This window comes from Haplochromis burtoni, unplaced genomic scaffold (assembly GCF_018398535.1).
Source record: "Haplochromis burtoni strain Fernald_Lab_line unplaced genomic scaffold, NCSU_Asbu1 Contig_24, whole genome shotgun sequence".
In the NCBI taxonomy this organism is placed as follows: Eukaryota; Metazoa; Chordata; class Actinopteri; order Cichliformes; family Cichlidae; genus Haplochromis; species Haplochromis burtoni.
Window position 1 is genome coordinate 1,507,718 of NW_024582385.1, and position 19,974 is coordinate 1,527,691.

Genomic DNA, 19,974 nt, shown 5'->3' on the forward strand with positions numbered 1-19,974 from the left:
GTCCGGTGAGTATGCTGGCCATGCAAGAACTGGGACATTCTCAGCTGCCATCTGCCCTGAACAATGTGAACCATGATTCATCCGTGAAGCGCACACCTCTCCAACGTGCCAGACGCCATCGAATGTGAGCATTTGCCCACACAAGTCTGTTACGGCGATGAGCTGGAGTCAGGTCAAGACCCCGATGAGGACGACGGGCATGCAGTTGAGCGTCCCTGAGACGGTTTCTGACAGTTTGTGCAGAAATTGTTTGGTTGTGCAAACCAATTGTTCCAGCAGCTGTCTGGGTGGCTGGTCTCAGACGATCTTGGAGGTGAACCTGCTGGATGTGGAGGTCCTGGGCTGGTGTGGTTACACGAGGTCTGCGGTTGTGAGGCCGGTTGGATGTGCTGCCATATTCTCTGAAACGCCTGTGGAGACGGCTTATGGTTGAGAAATGAACATTCAATGCACGGGCGACAGATCTGGTTGACATTCCTGCTGTCAGCATGCCAATTGCACGCTCCCTCATTGCTTGTGGCATCTGTGGCATTTTGCTGTGAGACAAAACTGCACATTCCAGGGTGGCCTTTTGTTGTGGGCAGTCTGAGGTACACCTGTGCACTACTCATGATGTCAGATCAGCATCCTGATGTGGCACACCTGTGAGGTGGGATGGATTATCTCAATATAGCAGATGTGCCCACTACCACACATTTGGACTGATTTGTGACCACTGTTTGGGAGGGATGGTTATATTGTGTATCTGGAATGAATTTTAGGTCTCTACGTCCATCCCATGGGGAATGGGAGCAGTAACAAAGGTGTTGCGTTTATATTTTTGTTGAGTGTATATATAGATATATCTAGATATATAGATATAGATATATAGATATATATCTGTATCTATATATATAGTTAAACATGGTGAAATGTTCGTGTATTGCAGACCAATAGAAACCAAAGTGTCTCTACTGTAGCGGATTTGTGTGTTTTGCATGATGCCCATGCAAGATTATCGCAGATATAGCAAAAAGTGACGAAAAACTGCAAAAAGTGGAGAAGTTGGGGCAGAGCATCCAGCACGGCAGCCGACCTCACCGGCGCCATTTTAATTATGCTTAACTATATGAAGCTTATTAGACATTATGAAATAGATTGTATGTAAAAGCAAATTTTGCCAAAGTGCTTAAAAGAGTTTTTTTCCTTAGCAAATTTTCTACTTAAATTTTGTATTAATTTAACAAATTTTTGGATATCATGTGTGATTTCCATTGCAAATATTAATCAAAGTTATATTTAGGGGGCTTGGCAGAAAAAACACTGGAGCGGAGCTGTGATGATATCAAGTACACTGCTGTTCCAACTGCAGAATGATCGCGCTGCGTTCTCCCGTTCACTGAAGTACAGACGAGCAAGGAAGCAGCGGACTTCAGAGTGCTTGAAACACAGAGGCCATGAGACCATACTCTCACAGTCACTGTTCACTCCATGGTGTGTGTGTGTTAGACTGCTCCTGTATGTAACTGGTTTTGATGTTTACGTGTGTGTGTGTGTGTGTGTGTGTGTGTGTGTGTGTGTGTGGGGTGTTTAGCTGCCCTGAATCAGAAACTGCTTGCTGTTTACATAGACCGTTTATAGATTCACACTGAGTTTATTTTAGGTCTTTTTCTCTCGTTCAGCATTTGTTTCAGTTCTTCTTCATCTTGATGAGCTTCAGCTCCGGATTTTGCATCTTTTTTTTTTCATTTGAAAAATAAAATGTCACTGGCTCTTAGTTTTCACACTTAAGATGGCTGATATTTTGAAAAGCTTATTCAATTAAATTAAACTTATTCCTCAAGTTCAGCTTTGAATATTTAAAATATTTTATATATATTGCATAATATATCAATATATAACTTCCTCCTCATCTGTTCTGCACAGTCTTTCTACTCTGTATCTATGCAGACTGCTCATGAACCCCATTAGCAGCTCCTTGGTGTTGGTGCTGTTCAGTTCTTATTACTCCAGTCACTGAATTTTGTGATGCTTTAGTTTATATGCTGGCTGTTCTTTCCCACTTTTCTGACAATTTCTCACAGTTGAACAAGTTGTTTAGCGGTAACTTCAGCTTCTTCAGCAGTTTTCAGCTGAAAAAGTTTTATTTTATTATAAATTACTGAATTCACACTGCATTTTCACAGGAAATGGCTATTTTTCTAGTTGAGAAACAGGAACACAATCGTATGAATGCACTTTTGTGTTCCTGTTTCTCTTTATTCTTTAGTATTATTCGTCCTCAAGTAGCTTTCGTATGTTTTGGGCCCTTTAACTACTTCTGCATACTTTTAGCAATTCAAGTTTTACAGTATTTTGCTACTTCTGCTCTTTCTGGTCATATTTTCTGCTATTTCTGACTTTTTATACTTTTTAAAACATTCAGGTTTTTATGGATTTTCTTCCCCCGTTATGGAAAGCTTCCAGAAATCTGTTAAAACGTGGCTGTTTTTTAAACGTCACTATTTCCACATCCTTTCACTTAGAAGCACTATTTAAACTCAAAATGCTCTCAAACCATTTGGTTATTATGGCATAATTCAGCTTTTGCTTATCTTTTACCGTTTTCATAAAATCCCTGCTCAGGTTTTTTGTCGCATCATGATGATTTTTTATAAAACACATGATTTGCTATGTTTTCTCTGCAGTTAAGCTAGAGTGCACAACTCTCTCTGAATCTGTTCCTCATGTCCAAATAAATTCTTCTTACTCGCTCAATTTTAACTCGTCCAACACAAATTATATACCGAAACATAGGTTTTTATGTTTTGATACAGAAAATGTGACTGACATTGATGTGGGAGTTAAAGGGAAGTGATACAAATTTCACTCAAACCAGAGCTGGAAGTCTCTATTTCCAGTCGTCCCATCTCCTAAATGAAGTAGCCACAGTTGTTTTGGTGCGAAAAAGTAAACAAGCTGCTTCTGATTGGTGGATTCAAATTCAGTAGATTCACACCAACGACTGTATAGAAGGCAGACATTGATTCAGACTTGATTGGCATTGAAACACAGAGGCCACATTCTCACAATCACTGTTCACTCCATGGTGCGTGTGTGTGTCCATATTTGTAAACATTGTTTGGTGGAGATGTATACGCGTGTGCGTTTGTGTCAGAGGGGTGTTCACAAGCTGCCACCAATCAGAAACTGCCTGTTTAGAGTTTAGAGATTCAGGCTGAGCTTATTTCAGGCCTTTTTCACTCGTTCAGCACTTGTTTCAGTTCTTCTTCATCTTGATGAGCTTCAGTTCCAGGTTTTGCATCTTTTTGTGTTGTTTTGTTTTGAAAATGTAAATTTCACTAAATGCTCAGTTTAGATACTTTGTTGGCTTTGTTTAGCATATTTTTCTCTTTTTTTGTACTCGCAGTTTTCACACTTAAGGTGGCTGATATTTTGAAAATCTTTTGCAATTAAGCTCATTCACCAAGTTCAGCTTTGAATATTTCAAATTTTATATATATTGCATAATATAGCAAAATATCAATATATATCTTGGTTAACTTCCTCCTCATCTACTCTGCACAGTGTCTATCTGCTCTCTGTCTATCCAGATTGACCGGCACAGTATTTTAGGTCCTGAACTTCATTAGCAGCTTCTTGGTGTTCGTGCTGTTCAGGAGGAGGCAGTTCTTATTATCCCAGCTATTGCAATTTTTAGCTTCATTTTGTTATGCTTTAGTTTATCTGCTGGCTGCTCTTTTCTGTTTGTCATAATCGGATGTGTGGCAGGGAGATTAGGACCCAAACGCAGGTCTCCAAAAATCACAAGGGTAAGTCCAAAACAGCTTTATTGCTGAGCTCTCCCAAAACACAAGATACAAAAAAACTCAAATTCAATTGTAACCTGGAACTACTCGGCTCAAGACACACAGGCACACAGCTAGATGGATGACATGAGCAAGAGCAGAGGGAAATTCAGACTATATGTAAACACAGGATAATGAGGGAACAAATCCAGGTTAATGAGACAATGGAAGCAAAATTGAACATCGTACACATGAGGCAGGAGACTATCAAAGTAAAACAGGAAGTAACAGACACAGGAGCACATTAAGACACACAACTTGACCAGGGAAGACAAAAGCACAAACATGGCAGACAGAGCTGAAAGGCAGACAGAGCCAGGGAGCTAGAGACACGAGCGAACGCTAGAGAGCCGAGGACAAGGGAGACAAAGAGACAGAGAGCGAGAGAGTGACACCAAACTTGACATACATAAAACGACATCATGGATAACACAGACACATGACAGAAGTGGCAGACAATTAAAATAGCGACAAAACTGACTTCAAAGAGAGACAACAATAACTAACACAGGAAACTAGACATAAGAAGACAGGAAACGCCAATTTAACCACATAATAACAAGCCTGAAAACAACAAATATAAAATACAGAACTAATATAAGTAAACTAGAAAACTCCTGAGTAGAACTCAAAACCTTAGGTCATAGACGCAGGACCAGGACACTGCTTTTTTAAAGTTTCTGCTATTTTTTTTTTTTATTTCAATAACTTTTTTAGCTCTGACCACAGCATCTTGTCCCATTTTTAGCTAAACGTCGTGTTTCTTTATCTTATCTGCGGGTGATTCTTTCTTGCCTTTTTAAAGTTGCTGGCAGTCTTCCACATTTCAACAACTGTTGAAATGTTCAACAACATTGCATTCTCCACAGAGTGACACAGCATGTTCATTATCTGATCACATGGAGAGAAAGAAGAACCCTAAAATTTTAGCACCCAACATTATACAAAGAATGGCTAACATGATAATATTATCCCAAAATGTTGTGTGTGTGTGTGTGTGTGTGTGTGTGTGTGTGTGTGTGTGTGTGTGTGTTGTGTGTGTTTGTGTGTGTGTGTGTGTGTGATTCTGTTTATATGGACGTAACATTACCTTATAAACAGTACATTTGCACAATGACTGAATCTAGCCCACTGAATGAACAATGGGCTGTGAGGTCAGTTCCTTGATCATTAATATGCAAATTCTCATGACCATTGATCAACAACCACTGATCAAATACCATTGATCAATGATCAAAGACATTCACAGAGAGTTGGGGAATGGCTGCAATCACAGCATTGTAAGATGGCAAAAGATGTACCCTTAGCCTTAGACCAAAGTGTAACAGATCCATAGGCCCTCTCTGATGCATCACAGAATATATGAAGTTGTCCATGTTGTCCATGAGTATTGTCAGGGAATGTGTAGGTGCGGAAGATGAGCAAGTTCCCTCTGTCTGGTCAACCACTGGTTGAGAAAGTGCTGCGGTTTAATCTGGTCATCCCAGCCTAGGTCTTGTTTCCAGAGATCCCAGATAACAATTGTCACACTGGCTAGCGAGTGTCTTATACAGTTTCTTGAGAGTAGGCGCTGTCAGGTTTCCTGGGTCGTTGACCCAGCGTTTTCAGTTTTATCATGTTCAGTTTATTTCCCACATTTAGTTTTCTCACTTCCTGTTTTCTGTGCCAGCATACCGCCTGTGTATTGTGTTCCAGTTATTTCCATGTATCATTAGTCAGACTAAGTTCAGCTGTGTACTCACCGGTCTCCAATCGTCATCATCAGTCAGAGTATTTAAGTCCTCAGTTTCCTTCTGTTCACTGTCGCGTCATTGATGTTATGTTGTCGCTGTTAGGTTGTCCCAGTTCCATCAGTTCTGTCAGTCAGTCTTTCATTCAGTCAGTCATCCAGCCAGCCAGCCAGCCATTTCCTACTTCTGTTCTGTTCACTCTGTCTACAATAAACACCAACCTTCACCCACCTGTGAGTCCAGCGTTTGGGTCCTCCTTCCCTCATCCGCACTGCAACTCCTGACAGACGCAAAGTCACTGGATTGTTGTTTATAGCCCAGTGTGTCACTGAGACAGTTCCACTGCATGCCAAGGGTTAGCGTTTGAAGGCCAGTACTGCTCTTTGACAGCCAGAGGTCACTAGCTGTGGACCTGGCTGCAGGTGGAAGATGTTCAGTGGTAGCAGAAATATTACAGGACCATTGACTGATCTCAAATCCTCCTTCTGCTAACAACTGTTCCAGGCTGTCCACCAAGCACTTGGCCTCTTCTGCTTTGGTCATACATTTTTGTCAACATAAAATGACTCGACTATGTTAGCCAGGTTGGTGGTTACATCGGCTGCTCTCCTTGACACGGCGTTGAAAGGCCTATACTGCACAACAAGGGCTGCAATTTCTCCCTAATGTTAATACTTGCCACTCATATATGGATGGCTCCTCTTCTCTGTGCATCTCTTTCCAGAGGAAGCGCAAGAGTGGTCTGTCTTGGGGTGATAGGCACACTTGGTGGAACATTCCTTTAATTTCGCCACTTACGGCCACAGAGTGCTGGCAAAATAAAATGAGTACACCAAGGAGTGAAGGAACTAGGGCCTTGGTAAAAGCTGGTCATCCAGTGACTGACCATGGTATTGCAATGAACAGTTAAAGACTATCCTGTTCTTACCATTATGCTGCACCATGTGATGTGCAATAAAACACGATTCCTCTGTCTGGCCAGCTTCTTTCAATGAGATCTTGGCTACGTAGTCTTCCTGTTCCAGTTTGTGGATTTCAGAGCAGCAGGAATCTGCCTGGCTGGGGGCCCAAGCAAGCCTACATTCAGTGCCGCAAAGACTAGACATTACAGCTTCCTTTGGGGCATAAAGACTGGTGATGGGTGTCCACTGCAGCAAAGGTCTGGCATAAGATAATGCAAAAGCATCGAAGGCAATTGCATCTCCTATTTTCAGTGCTGGAGTGCTTCAGATTGCACTCAACTTTGACTCGACTGGCTGTCTTGGCTGGCCATACTTCTGCTCTACATTCAAAACACGCAAGGACACTATACAATAGATAAAAACACATAACAGAACAATAACACAATGAAGAACAATAAAACAAAAGCACAAGATAAAATTAACAAACAGTGGGTTCACAGTGAATATGCAGATGTGAACAGATGGGTTTTGAGTTGAGATGTAAACTGGGAGAGGGCACCAGTGTTTCCTATATGTGGGGGTAGAGAGTTCCACAGCCTGGGAGCAGAGCAGCTAAAAGCTCTGCTTCCCATGGTGGTGAGACGGAAGCAAGGCACAGAAAGCTGGATAGAAGAAGAAGATTGAAGTGAGCGTCAGAAAAGGTAGCGCTTAACAGGTCAGACACGTAAGGAGGTGCAAGGTTATGAATGGCCTTGAAGGTGAACAGAAGAAGTTTGTATATTATCCGGAATTTTATTGGGAGCCAGTGAAGTTCCTGAAGAACAGGGCTGATGTGCTGGTAGGAGGGGTTCTGGTGATAATGCGAGCAGCAGAGTTCTGAACCAGTTGAAGCTTATGGAGGGATTTTTGGGGGAGACCATGCAAAAGAGAATTGCAGTAGTCAATACGGAAGGTAACAAGACTGTGGACAAGAATGGACGTAGACTGGGTGGAAAGAGAAGGAAGCAATCTGTTAATGTTGCATAGATGGAAATAGATGTGATGTGAGATTTATAGGAAAGTGAACTGTCTAGGATGACACCAAGGCTCTTAACCTGAGGAGAAGGGAAAACTTAGTTATGGATAGTGAGTAAGAAACGGTTCGCCTTCGAAAGGTTGGATTTGGTGAGAATGAGGAGGATTTCAGTTTTATCCTCATTGAGCTTGAGAAAATTAGAGCTAAACCAGGATTTAAATTCAGATAGACATTCTGTTAGAGAGAAGGTGGGAGGGAGGAATCAGGTCCGCAGGAGAAATATGACTGGATGTCATCAGCAAGTGAAAGTGAAGATCAAATTTGCGGAAAATGGTACCCAGAGGGAGGATGTATATTATGAAGAGAAGAGGGCCTAAGACTGGACCTTGGGGTACACCAGAAGTGACCAGGAATAGACAAGAGCAGAATGATTTCAGTTGAATAAACTGGGAGCGGTCAAGGAGATATGATTGAAACCAGGCTAGGGGTGTGTCAGAGATGCCGAGAGAGGAAAGTCTGTTTACAAGGGCGGAAGGAGAGATGGTGTCGAAGGCTGAGCTCAGATCCAAGAGGATGAGAATGATGAGAAGACCAGAGTCAGCTCCGATTACAAGATCATTAGTGACTTTAAGTAAAGCAGTTTCTGTACTGTGACATGAACGAAAACCAGATTGAAATCTCTCGTAGATGTTATTATTAACCAGGTGTGAATGAAGTTCAGCTGCAACTACTTTTTCGAGTATTTTAGAGATGAAGGGCAGATTAGAAATCAGACGGAGGTTGTTAAAGTTGTTACGGTCTAAAGAAGGTTTTTTCAGTATGGGAGTGACTGAAGCAATCTTGAATAAAGAGGGAACGATACCGCTGGTGAGTGAAGACTGGATGATAGCAAAGATGAGTGGGAGTAAGCAAGAGAGGCAGGATTTCCCTGTAGACATGGGGTCAAGATGACATGTGGCAGGCTTTGACCTACATATAAACTCAGAAATAGCAGATAAATAAGGAAGATGAAAAGTGGAAAACAGCTCAAAATAGAGAAAAGGTTCTGGAGAGGGGATAGACACAACATTTGAACTGAGTTGCTGGTGAATGTTATTAATTTTTGTACTAAAGGAACAGCATCAAGGAGTTACGGGTTTCAGAAGAATAGAAGTGTGGTGGTAAAGCGCTGGGGGGTTGAATTTGTTTTTTTGAGAACTGAAAACAAAATCCTTGCGTTACCCTCATAAGAACTGACAATACCTGAGTAGAAACTTTGTTTGGCCTTGTTGATGGAGTCTTTATACTGAAGTACATGGAATTTGTAGATTTCTGCATCAACAGTTAAACCAGATTTCTTGTATCTACCTGGTGTCATTTTCTTTCTCTAGCTGCCGAGCTTTGGCCTTCAATGCTCGGAGGTCAGAGGTAAACAAGGGAGCAGAGCGAGCGAAGGAAACAGAGTGAGCTTTTACAGGAGCCAGAGAATCAAGGACATTGAGTAAACAATTATTATAATATAACAACAAATCACCAGGAGTAGAATAGAAGTCCGGAATCTGAATATTGTCCATCTGGTAGTGAGAATGTCCATATCAATGTTCTTGATGTTGCAGAACGAGATGAGATGGGTTGGTTTGGTAGAAGAGCAGCTGAGAGTGAGGTTAAATGAAAGGAGGAAATGGTCGTTATAGGAATTTCAGAAGCAGAAAGATTTGAGGGAGTAAGACCAGGACAGCAGATCAGGTCCAAGGTGTGTCCTTTGGAGTGAGTGGGAAAGTCAATAAATTGTTTAAAACCAAAGCCCTCGAGACAGGAGGAAAAGTCTCTGGTGAGCAGAAGGTCATTATTATCCATATGAATGTTGAAATCTCCCACCAAGATAACATTTGGGGAGCGAGATGAAAGATGGGTTAGTAGATTAGCAAAGTCACCGAGGAAGGCAGGGTTAGGTTTTGTTTTGTTTTGTTTTTTTGGGGGGGGGGTGTTATACAGTAGCTATGATGGTGGGAATAGGTCCAGTCAGCTCACATGTAAGGCGCTCAAGGGAACTAAAGGTATCAACAACCAGTGGCAGGACTTTCAGATGCTGGCGAAAAATGATGGTAGACGAGTATCAGGAGAATCCACAATAGTGCCGACCAGCTCAAAAACATCTTCGCCCACATCTTGGACGATGTGGAGGAAAAGGAGCCGTGCTGGCCGGAGCGATGAATGGGTAGTCTAAAATAGCTCAAACAGTTAAGCTAGTGCAGCTCACTGGGAATAAGATGTCAGAGCACATTCAGCTGAAATAGCAGATGTTGAGGAAAATTGTTACAAATCAATCTCTGGCAGAGATTGATCTGGCCTGAGTGTGAATGTCCCTTTTCATTCAAATCTGAATCCAAATAATCCAAATAATCGAAAATGTACCAGTGAGTAGCGACAGCCAGATGCACCAGCGTTGACTCAAGCCGGAAGTTCAAGTTGTGTTTGCCATTTGTAAAGCACTAGGGAGTTTTAAATGCCTGGCTAAGAAACACCTGATACTTATACTGCTCACCAAGGTGGGTGTGACTACTCAGCAGGTCGTCCAATGCCATCTTGAGTAGAGCAAAATCACTCTCCCTTCCACTTTCAAATACCGGTAATGTAGGTCTGGGAATGCCATAAACAGAAGCAATTAGAAGTTCTGGTCCAGCGGATGGAATATGACTAGTATGGAGGGATAGACAGCATTAACCGGCAGTGTTTGAAGAGTAGGGATGATTGAAGGCTGGCCTGAACTGAACTGAACAGACTGAGCCACCGGTGGGACTGGTGCTATGCTCGCGGATGTGGAGATGGACACCAAAGGTCCAGAGTCGATTTGCCTTGCCAAGCCAGGTGACCGAGTAGCTGAAGATGCAGCCACAGCTGACCTCCCTGGAGAAATAACTTCAGGACCCAGTGGGTGTTGTACAGAGGCCGCAGGGGTACCTCTCATGAATAATGCCAGTAGCCCAGCGGCAGGTGTTGGGACAGATGTTCCCATTTAGCAGTATTGGTAGGAACATTATGGTAAACTGGGGGACACTCATAGCAATTTGAGCATGCCCTGTCCTTATTTGGGAGGGTGAAGCTAGCGTACGGAAGCTGTCTGTGAAAATTGTGGCATTTCTGGTGAGATATCGCTCATCTCTGACTTGAGGAGAGAAGTAAGAGGTTTGGCTCTTTCCAACTCTTTCTCTGCTTCCTTTAAACGGTGACTCCTGTCAAAGTGCTTAGTTAAGGTCTCCCTGCCCTGTGGTGCCTCCTCCTGCATTCATTGAGCTTCTCTCACCTGGGTCTAACGTTGCTGATATTCCAAATCAGCCTGAGTCCTCTTCTAACTGTTGACAGAGATTATCAAGCTCCATTTGTTTCATTCTATCCTCCAAAAGTGCAGTCTTTTTTAGGGGAGATCTCCAGTGCATGGTAAGCCTCAGAATCTCCATCTAAACCATGCTGCTGAAGCTGAAAGGGCTGAAAGGGGGTGGCTGTGGGGTGGCTGTAGCTCAGGTGGCAGAGCAGATCAGCCACTAACCAGAAGGTCGGCGGTTCGATCCCAGGCTGCATGCCAAATATCCTTGGGCAAGATACTAACCCCATGTTGCTCTCCGATGCATCCATCGGAGTATGGATGTGTATGAATGTTAGATACTTAGCACTTAAGCTTAGAAGTGATTGTGTGAATGAATTAGTTGTATAAAGTGCTTTGAGTGCTCAGACAGAGTAGAAAAGCGCTATATAAGAACCAGTCCATTTACCACGAAAGGGCAAACAGCCATGTGATGGCGATTAAACCTTTTGTCACTGCTAGGCTGACACCTTTATGTTATATCATTTCACATCTGTGGCTATTCTCAACCATGAGCTTAATTAGGCTTCAAATAGGGCTGCAAAATGGTGGTGAGGTGGAGTCATTGCTTTTCAGCTTGATGTGTATAGAAAATTAGCTTGTCTGTATCAATGACATGCTGTTCAAACATGACCGTATTAGTCCTGTTCTGATGTGTTAATTAGCTGGCATAACCTTTGATCTCAGACTGGGATTGATCTTCTTTAATCAAGGATTAATGATGTCTAAAGACTTGTGATTAACCAGCAGAGGATGTGCCTCATGAAGAGAGGCCTAAAGAGAAGAGGAAAATGAAAGCATACAGAGTGGATGGCTGTATTGTCAGGATATCTGTGTAGATTGAAAGCTGTGGGGCCTAGACTGCAGAAAACAGTTAAAACACCCAAGTACACATGATGAAAGTCTTCTATAAAGCATTTGTTTTTGCAATCATCCATATGGACTAGTCCTCAAACATAAATCACTTCTGTTAATGAATCTCACCAAAAGCACACAAAAAATGCTAATGAAAAAGTGATTTATCTTATTTTAAGCTGGATGGTAAACATTTGGTTCACATATGGAAGTCTAGAGGGAGCCAATTATAAAATATAATCACATATGCAATGCAGCCCAAACCTTTCTAGGTGATATTCGGCATGCATTTGCTTTATGCATCAAATGCAGTCAGTTCAGGTCATTAAATACTTTCATTTTAACACATTTAACAGGTTCTCTGAGGGTTCCCTTCTAGAAAGTCAGTATAGTGTCTGGATGTCCTCATTTGAGAACAGAGCAGGAGAATTCACAACGAGTGTCCGACCTCATATATGCTGGACACATGAACCCTTGTCCTGTTAGCTGTGAGACTTTAGAACAATGTCTAAACCCTGATCTTCCCATCATTTCCTGGCATTGATGTCTGAGAGCAGCTTTAGTTTTATTTGAGATCGCATCATTTTAATTAAAGACTTGAAATCCTGATCATGCAGGACATTTGACAAAGAATGCTCTTTAACAGATCTTTTGTCTCATTAATTTTCTGTTGTGCCATCAGTTGAATCTAAACCCTCTGTATGTTTTCTTCTTTCTAGAGTTAAATGACATCACTGAACTGCTGGTCCTCAAGTTTATGCATACGGAGTGGAGTAGCATCTGTTGTTGGAATGGTCATGTCTGTTAGCTGTAAACATAGGTAAGGTAAGAATTCGCATTTGCATTTATGGACTCCATTCATCCATAATTATACAACATACATGCATTATTTGTTGTTGTATATTTACGTATACAACATCCATTCCTACAACATTCATCCCTATTTATTCCTGTACCACACACACAAATAACTGACTCTAAACTAATGGGTTCAATCCTAAACCACAGTATTGTGACCCATTATAATAGTTAAGTAGCTTTCATACAAGGTACACAAGGTATACATTTGAGTCTTCCTACAGATAAATTTGCCTGACTTGTGGTTAGAATACTTTTCAAGTATTTCCATTATCAGACTAATTCATGCAAAATTATAATATACATATATATATATTAATATATATATATATATATAATATATATATATATATATATATATATATTCACTATATAAAACTCTCCTGAAACTCAAGTTCATCTCAGCGCTGGGTTCAGAAATTTCTCCATTATCCTGAAAATAATTAGCCATCAAGAATTTTCGACTGTCCCATAGCCTGGCTCTAAAAGAGAGAGTTATTAGCTTTAACTCCAATAACAAGGCAAAACTCTTCCAGATATTCTTAGCATCTCAAAACTCTCGTTCCAAACAACAAATAAAACTGATCCTCTTCCAGGTAGAGGCAAAAGCAGAGCATGCCTTGCAGCTTCATAAGCAACCTGAAGCAAGTTTAGTTAACAGAAAAAGATTCCTTCTCCCCTCACCAAGCTGCCAAAATGCTATCTACCATTCCATGCAGCTGCCTCTTACCTCTAATTCAGTCTATGCTGTTGGCCCCACAATATCAGTTCCATTCTTAACCATTCCTCCATTACAGCTTTCCTCTGCTACCATATCTGACACCCAGATTCCAGTTTTTCAGTCCTCCATCCAACTACAGCTTGCATTATCCTACCCAAAAGCCCACTTAGCTCCAAGTGCCCTCCCAAAACTCCTGAACCCATATTGTTAGCATGCTAGCAAGATAGCATGCTACTGCAACAAAGTATAGATCAGAATGTTACATCCACCATGCACTTCAGAGACTGCACAATTTGCAGTAATTTCAACAACTTTGGATGCTCAGTGTCAAAGTGTTGCTACCTTCATTCCAGTGGCCATTTCTGCCCAGCCTGCCCACACATTCCCACTAAGCAATTACGACTTACTATTAGTATTCAACCAACGAAAGAAGCCTTAAAAAATTATCTAAACCATATTTCATCAATTTTTCAATAAAAGGTTTTTCATGAAAGACGTTTACGAGGGATTCATGATTAGGCCTTTCCTTAATCGCCTTTTTTCAACAGTTTATTAGGCACTGCAAAAAAAAAATATTCCAGAAAAAAATCATTATAGATATCAGACTCATCCCAAACAATAATAGCTTAATTCCTAGAGATGACTTTTCCCTGAAATGCAAATAATCGGAGGTCACGCTAGTCAAAATTACAAGCGCCTTCAAAGTCCTGCCAATCCACCCTGAATTCAGGTTCCTCTTTAGAATCAAATGGAAAGCAGTTTGCTATTTTAGAGTTGGGCTTACATTTGGAAAGACAGCAGCCCCAAAATGTTCAGCTGTCTTTCCAAAGCCTTGTGCTGGATAATTACCAACAAGACAACTACCAGATGTTGCCATATCTAATTTATGAAATTTCCCCTTGTGGGACTAATAAAGGTATATCAAATCATATCTGGTCCATCTGATGATTTTCGAGTTTTTATCAGCCTGGATTTATCTCCTCCCACATCACCTCCAGCGCAAGGGTTAACCATCCTGATGTCAGTTTTCACTTAATTAAGCAATCTCTTGTCAGAAGACAAAACAGAAGGCCCTTGGACATCCCTGTAGTGTCCTGGCATGACCCTCAACACTATTTGGTTTCAGGCTTCTATGCCCTTGGAGAAACTCAGTGACATTAAACCCCCCAAAAACTTTTGACTTGCTCACTCTTGCACCAAACATCAGCTGCTTTCCTTTTAAGAACACTTTGTTCTTAAAAGGCCGTTCTGTGAATAATCACAATAATTCTGTAAAGCTCTTCCTGGAATGTGGCATCATGTCTTTGCCAAGTGGAATGGCATCACTTTGGTAAATGGTAAATGGCCTGTATTTGTATAGCGCTTTACTGGTCCCTAAGGACCCCAAAGCGCTTTACACAACCAGTATCCCCCATCCACACACATTCACACACTGGTGATGGCAGCTACATTGTAGCCACAGCCACCCTGGGGCGCACTGACAGAGGCGAGGCTGCCGGACACTGGCGCCACCGGGCCCTCTGACCACCACCAGTAGGCAACGGGTGAAGTGTCTTGCCCAAGGACACAACGACCGAGACTGTCCAAGCCGGGGCTCGAACCGGCAACCTTCCGATTACAAGGCGAACTCCCAACTCTTGAGCCACGATCGCCCTTTCTTTTATGATGATCAGCTGTCCTGCTGATGACATTCAGCTCTACAAATATGTTGCTTTTTCAATAGTTTCTGGAGGTTATTATGGTGACAAAGTTGTTCTCATCTAATTGGCCGTCCAAATTTTCACAGTAGCTCAAAAACTATTTCCCATCATCTTCAGCCATTTAGGGAACGGCCCAGTAGTTATCGCTGTGGGGGAACAAATGGTCAAAAAGATTAATCCTTATTCACTACACATATCTCTGATAACAACGAGACGGCCTACCTGAAGGAGATTAGGAATCTGGAGAACTGGTGCCAGAGGAACAACCTCCTTCTAAACGTCAGTAAGACAAAGGAGCTGATAGTGGACTTCAGCACTAAGCAGGAGAGGAACTACCAGACCCCCGTCATCAACGAGTGCCCAGTGGAGAGAGTGGACAGCTTCAAATACCTCGGAGTTCACATCACGCAGGACCTGTCATGGTCCTGTCACATCAACACCGTGGTGAAAAAGGCCCGTCAGCGTCTCTACCACCTCAGACGCTTGAGAGACTTCCAACTGCCCTCCAAGGTGCTCAGGAACTTTTACTCGTGCACCATAGAGAGCATCCTGACGGGAAACATCTTAACCTGGTTCGGGAACAGCACCATGCAGGACAGACGAGCTCTACAGAGGGTTGTGCGGTCAGCTGAGCGCACCATCCGCTCCGAGCTCCCTGACCTGCACTCAATCTACAGCAGGCGGTGCTGGACCAAGGCCAGGAAGATGGTGAAGGACCTCAGCCATCCCAACAACAGACTGTTCTCTCTGCTGAGGTCAGGAAAGCGATTCCGCTCCCTGAAGACCAACACAGAGAGACTGAGGAGGAGCTTCTTCCCGCAGGCGATACGGTCTCTCAATCACACCACCACACAGTACTGACCCACACATACAGTTCTTACACACACACTGGACTTTCTGGACATTGTTTTCACTTCATCACTTAAATCACTTTAAGCATATTTGCACTGCACAAGACATAATGTGGATTGCACAACACTGGACATTATATTCTTCATTTCCAGTTAATACTTGTACAGCTGCTGTTATTGTGTATATATTTATTTATATTTCTTCATACATTCTTATATAGTTCTATATTGTGTATTTTGTTGTACAGTTATTTTATTTTCAACTTTAATTTATATATTTTATCTTATTCTTCCCAGTTAAATTTACCCTTCATTCTAATTTGTGTTGTACAGTTATTTCATTTTTAACCTTAATTTATATTTTATTCCTTCCTAGTTAAATTTACCCTTTTTAATTTTTCATATTTATTTCCTATCTTATTCATAGCCTTTTCCTTTTGTTTTCTTTAGGTCACGAGCAGTTGTCAAGCATTTCACTAGCATATCGTACTGTGTATGACTGTGTACGTGACAAATAAAATTTGAATTTGAATTTGAATAACAAAGGCTGAAGCAACTCCCCATCTATCATGTCCTTCATGCATCACTTTACGTGGCTGTCGGTCACCCACCAATTCTTACTCAGAGCAGATGACGTTCCAGGCCGTCTCTTGTTGTCTCTTTCTCCAGACAGATCCTTGCCCCACATGCGGAATTAGACACAATCCAAGTACTTTAATATTCACCCATAATATTTAAGATTTAAACCCTAGCTTTGCAGAGGTCATTAGCTTAATCTCAGGAAGCCATCATTAACAGCCTTACTCACAGCACTTTGCCCACTGACTGAACCTCTTGGAATTCATTTCATTCCTTTTGTTCCTGTTTCAACCTACTCTTTCCGTCCTTCAAGATCATTACATTGCCTAGTTTTTTCCTTTTTTTTTGAGTTTTCCCCCCTTTTTTTATTATAGTCAATGTTGGAATTATTCATAAAGGGACCAGACTTTACAGCTAAGAATCAAATATACTGTAGGTATTTTATTAATGATTTCAGAAAATTCAGCATCATTCAAGTCAGTCTTAGCCCCACAGCAATCTCCTGACCTTATGTTAATATGCCTAACGTTTTATCAAGAGCAAATAAATTGTTTAGATTGTTTAGAGCTATTAAGGGTGAGTTACTACTGTTGTAGTACTTTCTTTTTTTTTTTTTTCCTTTTTTGTTTATTTTATTTTCACTTACTGAATACGGGACAGACTTGACTGGGGGAAAGAAGGGGAGAAAGAAAGAGGGAAAGAGAAACAGCTGAGAAGAGGGACGGGGGAGAAGGGCAAAAGACAAAAACCAACAGAACGGGCAGAGAAAAAAAATGCATATATCAATCACCTGGGTCACCTGCTGAGAAAGAAAAAAGAAAGCAAGCAGAAGAGAACAAGAGTAATAGAATAAACAACATCACAATGATATATGGGAATATGACAGTAAATACTAAATATTAAACATTATTGTGCAGCACATAAGATCAACAGAACACAGTGTGCTTTGAGGTAGGAGCCAAAAAGGGTGTAGTTTGTGGGTGTGATCACCCGTGTGTACACCTGTGAGCATGGACGCGCTTGTTTTTTTTTTTAAAAGGTTCCTTCATGTAATAATCTGCTAGAGGGTGTGGGGGGGCCACAGCCCCGTCCTCCAGGGTATGAAGCAGGTATGGAGGAGATCAAAACTCCAGACATCCAGAGGCCCCCAGAACACAAGAGACCAAGGAAGACCAACAGAGGGGCAGCTGCGCCACTGTCCCGGAAAGAGCTGAGGAGAGTCCCAGATGAGGGCTCACTCAGCAGCCGCGGAGCAGAAGCCAGGGGGAGTTGCAGTGACGCGCCCGTGAGCTCCGCCGGCAGCCAGCCGCGCCTGAGTGACCGAGCCCCAGGCCGAGAGGCCGGGGGCACCCCACCTCCGAAGTGGCCCGAGCTCCAGGCCCCGATAAGCGGCCGCCAAGGAGTGAGCCGGTGTGTACCTGGACGCCCATCCCCGGACACAAAGAACCACCAACGCACCGATGTCTGAGGGGTCCGCCACTGGCAGGGGAAGTGGTGGTAGGGGGAGATAGGCCTCCAAACCTTGGAGGGCCTGAGATGTCCCCAGAGAGGTGGCGCCTGACACCCAACCTGACATATAGACACAGACATACAGGCACACACAGATACAAACATCCATTCCCACCCTCATGCTCTCAAATGCACTTACTCCACACTCAACCAACGTGGAGACAGACATAAAGAGACGTTGTACACACGATCACACTCCCCAAGCGTACTCTACAAACCGGGTCTAGGTGCCCCCGCCCCTGGAGGGGGGAACTGCACCCAGACCCAGGTGGTGTTTCCCTTTTCCCTGCGGTGGGGGGAGGCAGACCGCCCCGACTCCGCAGCAGCAGGAAGGCTCCACACTCCAGACCGCAGTCGGACGGCCAACTCCTCCTCCTAGCCCCCCCGCTCCAGCAGGTCGCAGAGAACGGGGGTGAGAGAAGACTCCAAACCTCCCTCCACCCGCTCATTGTAATGTTGATGCATGTGTGTTCTAAGGTGCATTTAAAACCCAGGAGGGCATGGAGCTACCTGCCAGAGAGCAGCAGGTAAGCGCATGGTCCCTCCTGCTAGCCCTCAATGTCTACTCATTGAAAAACTCCAGTATCAGAAGCTCCCTTCAACTTCTCTTCATCTTTGTAATTTGACCAAATTACAAATTTCAGATCATCACCTCTACATCAATGACCTTCACTTAATCTTCAAATGTTTGCCTCACATTCTCCAAAGAAGTAAGAAGTAACCAGTCAGGGCACCCCCTGTCCATATTGTATGTCAACAGAAAGTTACTTCTGAGCCCTCTCGAGCCCATTACCAACAGCTTTAAAATGTCATCATGCTTCCCCTTCATATCCTCTGTTTACCACTAGGTATGGCCAGGTTGCTTCCTCATTCAGTTTCTCTCAAACTTCAACTTTTTTCATTGTCCCGAATTTCTCCTGATCGCTTTTCCCAACATTTTTTCTGTATGAGTACGGAGGGCTACAGGCTAGGCTAAGCTAACACCACACTGGCTGCCTTTACCCAGTATTTTCCTCGCCAATGTCCGTTCTCTGGCAAACAAAATGGATGAGATACGGCTCTCCATCACTAACAACAGACGGATTATGGACTCAAATGTCATGTTTTTCACCGAAACATGGTTGAACAACAGCTGCCCGGACAATGCTATCGAGTTAGCAGGACGCCACACACACCGAGCCGACAGGCTAGCAGATGACTCCGGCAAGACCAGAGGTGGAGGTTTGTGCATTTATATTAACAATGCTTGGTGCATGAACTCCACTACTACTGAGAGTCACTGCTCACCTAATGCGGAGTTTTTAATGGTCAAATGCAGACCTTATTATCTCCCCAGAGAACTCACCTCTATCATACTCACTGCCGTGTATATCCCCCCCGACGCTAATGCTAGGTTGGCCATGAAAGAACTTTCTGCAGCCATTAACAAACACCAGAATAAACACCCCGAGGCTGCTTTTATTGTTGCTGGCGACTTCAACCACACCAACTTAAAGACAGTCCTCCCCAGATTCCACCAACATGTCTCCTGCCACACCAGAGGAGACAAGACTTTAGACCATGTGTATTCCAACCTGGCTGGAGCCTACAAAGCCACACCCCTCCCCCACATTGGACAATCGGACCATCTCTCCCTGTTCCTCACACCTCGGTATTCACCACTCATCCAACGTGTGAAACCTGCTGTGAGGACAATTAAAGTGTGGCCAGAGGGGACAGACGCAGTGCTCCAGGACAGATTTAAAAACACAGACTGGAATATGTTCACCCACACAGACCTGGACCAGTACGCCTCATCTGTACTGGATTACATCTCCAAAACCACAGACAGTGTCACCACCCAGAAACGGATCACCATGTACCCCAACCAGAAGCCTTGGATGAACCGGGATGTTCGTCTCCTCCTGAAGGCCCGCAACCGCCTTTAGGTCAGGAGATGCACACGCCTACAGTACAGCCAGGGCTAATCTAAAGAAGGGCATCAAAAAAGCCAAACACCATTACAAAAAGAAGGTAGAAGAACACTTCTCCAACTCCAACCCCCGACGCATGTGGCAAGGACTCCAGACCATTACAGACTACAGGAC

General features: G+C 43.0%; 1 protein-coding gene across 3 annotated transcripts in view; it reads left to right on the top strand.

Annotated features, from left to right (window-relative positions):
* Positions 1-19,974, top strand: part of LOC102313357 (galactosylgalactosylxylosylprotein 3-beta-glucuronosyltransferase 1) — a 62,867-nt gene that overhangs the window by 22,428 nt on the left and 20,465 nt on the right. For 2 of the 3 annotated variants that reach the window (XM_042218830.1, XM_042218829.1), the window contains exon 2: positions 12,389-12,489. The gene's annotated coding sequence lies outside the window, so the exon portion shown is untranslated. Of the gene's footprint in view, positions 1-12,388; positions 12,495-19,974 lie in introns of all 3 variants that reach the window. The other variant, XM_042218831.1, reaches the window with a different exon arrangement.